This window comes from Rhopalosiphum padi, chromosome 4, assembly GCF_020882245.1.
Source record: "Rhopalosiphum padi isolate XX-2018 chromosome 4, ASM2088224v1, whole genome shotgun sequence".
NCBI classification, from domain to species: Eukaryota; Metazoa; Arthropoda; class Insecta; order Hemiptera; family Aphididae; genus Rhopalosiphum; species Rhopalosiphum padi.
In genome coordinates this window covers 48,775,007-48,779,999 of record NC_083600.1, presented here as the reverse complement: position 1 = coordinate 48,779,999, position 4,993 = coordinate 48,775,007, and the positions used below count along the sequence as shown (strand labels likewise).

The 4,993-nt window shown below is 29.2% G+C and overlaps 1 long non-coding RNA gene across 1 annotated transcript; it reads right to left on the bottom strand.

Annotated features, from left to right (window-relative positions):
* Positions 1–3,409: 3,409 nt before the first annotated feature.
* On the bottom strand, positions 3,410–4,356 carry LOC132930782 (uncharacterized). The gene is made up of 2 exons (XR_009662277.1): positions 4,147–4,356; positions 3,410–3,740 (listed from the first exon to the last, which is right to left on the bottom strand). It is a non-coding gene; the product is annotated as an uncharacterized LOC132930782 (long non-coding RNA).
* Positions 4,357–4,993: the final 637 nt, after the last annotated feature.

The following is a 4,993-nucleotide window of genomic DNA, read 5'->3' as shown; positions in this document are numbered from 1 at the left end:
TATTTTAGATTGTAATCATAGAGCGATGAACGATATTGTATTGATTTTATAATGATGAGTGTTTTTTGTGTGTGTGTGTGTGTGTGTGTGTGTTTGACGTCATCTTTATATGAACAGTAAAAATGCTTTAATCTTCAACTTTGAGTGCTATTTCTGATAATAAATTGAATCTTATTGGAATTTTTGGAGGATAAAATATAAAAATAATTTTTCGAAATTGTATTGATATTTTAAATATTCGTAATATATTTATATTATCATTTTCTCTAAATGGTATAAATTTAAAAATGTCTTAAAGTTATTTTTAAAAATTTATAATTTAATATAAGGCCTAATTTTAAGCTACTTTATAGTATTTGTGATGTTTTTGTGAAAATTGAATTCAACTCATGAGATATGCAGGGTGCGCAGCTTTTGATTTATTTAAATATTTATAATTATTATTATTAATTGCAGATAATATATGCATAATAACAAATAAAATTATATATTTTATTTATTAGAAATTATTTGAAGAGGTTAAACACGCTCTTATCAGCATTTATGTTAAATACCAGTTTTTACATTCGCATGATCTATTAAAAGTTTACTAGTTATAGGAATCGCGTACTCCACGCTAATTATTTTAATAATAAAGTAAATCAAGTGCCTATAACATTATTCCAGTTCAACTCTAACAAAATGCAATACACGAATAAAATTGATTTTAAATAATCATAAAAAACTTTTTATCAGAAATAGTGAAATGTATATCAAAATGTTGATGTGAAATAAATAATTAATATAATATTCTTCTATTTGTTTAAAGAAGAAAATTATTCTGTGAATATCGTGATTATACTTAAGACTTTAATGATAAAAAAAAAAATTCTTTTATGCAAACAGTAATCACCCATTATCACAATCGTATTAAACACTTTATGTACGCGTACATGTTTGGAATTTATTATAAGCTAGACCGAGGTATATATTGTGTTATACCTTAGCTCGCTAAATTGAATAGAAATAAAAAAAAAAATAAAAAAAAAACAGACGCGTATGCACACGGCTTTCGTATAGATTAGGAGATGGGCTAACAAAAGGTATGTTATGTGCGTGTGTGTGCTTGTGCCTTGTGCGTATTGGTGTTTTTTTTTGTGTGTGTGAGTGTCTATATTATGTGTATGCGCGACTGGTGGGATGAAAACCAGTACCTGTTCGTTAAATATGAACCGGTTGTGTGTGCACAGATCGCTGGACCTTACACCTACAGGTTGCCCATTAGTCAACAGTTTGGTGTCAGTCGTCTTCTTTTAGCCCTAACATTTTCTGCTGAACATTTTATAATAACAGTTTTCTTTTTTTCTTACTGTTTGTAGGTTCAAAAATGGTTCGTGCTTGATATTTTATTTCCCGAAAAATGTTCTACGAAAATATACAATATTGGCTCACCGCCCGAAAACAGGTAATATCTGCAATTTATTGTAAAAATATTATCATTAAAACATTGTATTATAAATACTTCCTTAGCTATTTCTTAGCCAACATTATATGTTATAACTTGTAATTTTATTGTATTGTACTACTATTATAGTTAAACGGTTTTATAATTCCCATATACTTTGAATTAAAACTAAAATTAATCTTTACACTTTGAGGTTATGTTTTTGAATTCCTACTCCCAAATTGTTAACAGTATCGAAGACTTAATTTTTTTCTATTTCTGAGCATTTTATTCATTTTTGAATATTCGAAAAATATTGCAATTATGTAATGTTAATCGTTTTATATAACGATGAAACGCGTTATTATAATGTCAATAGTTCACTTTCTAAAATATCTATTCGGTATTCACCAACTATTAGATGTAGATATCAAAATGATAAACTTATAGTTAAAAAAAATAAATATTGTAAAATTTTTATATTCAAAAAATTAGGTATACATAGTAGGTACGTTAGTCATAGTGGCCAATAGTAATACCGGTAATAATGTATTATCAGATATAAAAAATTAACACAATATTAACTTCTCTAATATCTTAATGAAAAATATTATTAATTTAAATTTAAAATTTAAAATATTAAATAGGTTAAGTATAAAAATTACTAATCATTAGGTTTTTTAAATAAAAAAACTTTCGTTTTAAACATTTTTTTCTACTATGAATATTTATATTTTTATATGATAAAATGGCTGTAACATAAATTTTTAATTACTTACCATGTATAAATATGATATATTATAATTAATAGCTAGATAAATAAATAAATTATCTTAATAAATAATAATATATTATGATGCCAACATTTTTTCAAATTATTATTTGTATTTTATTTTTTAGTAATTTCATTTATATGTAGTTAAAGTTAAAAATGAGCTTACGAATTTAGAAACATTTAATACAACTTATTTTAAATTGTTATTTTGATTACTTATAAAGCTATAAATTACACGGTATTCTTCATTTTTGATATTCTAATGTAATGTTAAAAAATTTCAATTCGATACTTCCTAACAGGTTAAACTATAATTGCTTGTAAATAATTGTATAGGTAGTAACATGAACCACTGAAAATGTGTTTCGTTATAGGTCGTTGAATTACCTTTCTAGTAAATTATTTTCATATTAATGAAATGATGATGTATTATTCGTTTTGTAATTTTATAGTATATTATATAATATTATAATGCCTACCTACATATCTAATTTGTTAAATTGTGAACTAACTTTTTAGTAAATCTTAAAATTAGTTTATTATTAATATTGTAATATTATAATTATTTTTCTAGATTTTTTCGTGTCATTTAAGCTAAATACCTATTAAATAGCAGATTAATGTGATCCAATAATATTATAAATGTATTTTTATAATTTATAAATATAATAGGCAACGCTTAATGTTATCATATACAAAATAATATCACATTTAAGATAAATGGCTTTTACATATTGTGTAACTGTATAAGATCAGAATTTAGTGGATAAAAACAAAGAAAACAAATTTAACTTATATTATATACCTAATTTTAATTACTTGGTTTTAAAAGAGCTTATAAAATATTACGATACGTGTATTTTGTAAACTTTACTTAATACTTTCGAAGCATATAATGTCTTTAAATATGTTATGTATGTATAGATATATAATATTTTATAACTTATCATCACTTTCATATGAAAGTTTCAACTAATTAAACTTAGAATTTATTCTTACCACAAATAACAATCACTATATGAATAAAAGGTATTATGAAACTCTGACACTATAATATAGTACATCTAATATATCTAATATTCAACTATTTTACAATTTTCGTCAACGTGTATATTCGTGATACCTATATATCCATATTAATACGAGTCACGTTAACCTGTCGGTAGGTGGGGAAAGGGAGTAAAGATTTTCGTACATTACAAAACCAGAAATCCTTACGTACATCCACCGTGATTACGATGTTTATTTTGTCAGTTTATTCAGTCTACAGATGAAACACACATTTCCACGGTACCATTGGTACCCAGTGTGTGAGCGCGCGTATGTGCGTGCTTGCGGTCCTGAACGTGCATAATACCTAATGATAATACTTAATAATGCTCTTGACTGAACAGCCGTCAATGCATCGTCGTCTACGAAGGGGTAAAACGCATCGTCGAGTGCTCTTGCCCACCACCGCTGTCGGACTGATGGTGCTTATACGCAAGCAGCAGGTGTCGAACACGAAGTGGGTTGAAGAAAAACCAAGAGGAACGACCAGCACTGTAATAATAATAATAGTAATAAATATATTATAATATCGTATAGGTACGCTCGGACGGATATCGTAACGCGCATCCGTCGCCATACGCTCGATCGTGATCTATATAATATAATATTATTATAGCGTCGAAGATCGCGGTTCGCCTGTGCAAATGTCTTGCGTGACATTAACCGCATTTTACGCCGGCAGCCGTGAGGATTGGTGGCTGCTGACCGGGTAGCTGGTTTTTCTCTTTGGTTATCTAGCTGTATGAGTGTTACGTATGAAGCTCCTCATAGGTCTAGGTGACCGAAGTTAAAAATCGCACCCACTACTACTCAACTGCGCCACCGCTACGCTGCCCGACAAGCCGATGGTCGTCCGCGTATAAAATATAATAATATGTACATAGGTACCCTTACTTACCTAATACCCGATTGTAAGTATATATAATATTATAATACCTAGGCCGATACTGCTAAAGCAGCAGCCGCGTATAATATTATATATGATGTACAACGAGGGAAGAACGTCGACGACGGCGTTCGATAGATCAAGAGATTAATGGGATTAATGGTTCTCCTCGCCTCCGCCACATCTTCGTACTGCTCCGCCACCGACTGCAAGGCTGCGAGGTTGCCAGACACACACACACACACACACACATAATATACAACGATACATATTATTATTATTATTATCATTGTGTGCCCCTCATTCTCCTCCCACCCACCCACATTGTAAGTGTGTGTGCGTGTGTCATGCACCTCTTTTTTTCTTTCAGAACCGGATTCTGTGTCATCTTGTTCTGGACAGTTATGGCCGCCGACGCCACTCCGGGCATTGTTAACCTTGGGCTGGATGTGCACAACGAAAATTACCGCGGTGGTGGCACCAGCAAACGAGCGTACATTATATTATTATAAATTATAATATATTATATATATATATATATATATATATATATATATATATATATTATGTGTATGATAAACTGATATTGTAATGCGAAGGACCGTACAAACAAATATTAATACATATATATTAATCACAAAACCGTTGTGCCTACACGCGCTGTATAACAGTATATAATATAATCAATACACGTAGGTAACACCTATATTTACCATAAGCGCGTAATAGTTTATGCTGTTATTAAGTATTAAAACCAAAAATATACGTATATATAGTTTTCCGTCTACTTCAAAGGAAAATACATTTTTATCAGGTTTTAAATTTTCAACAGACGATTAATTAAATTCTATGTTAACGC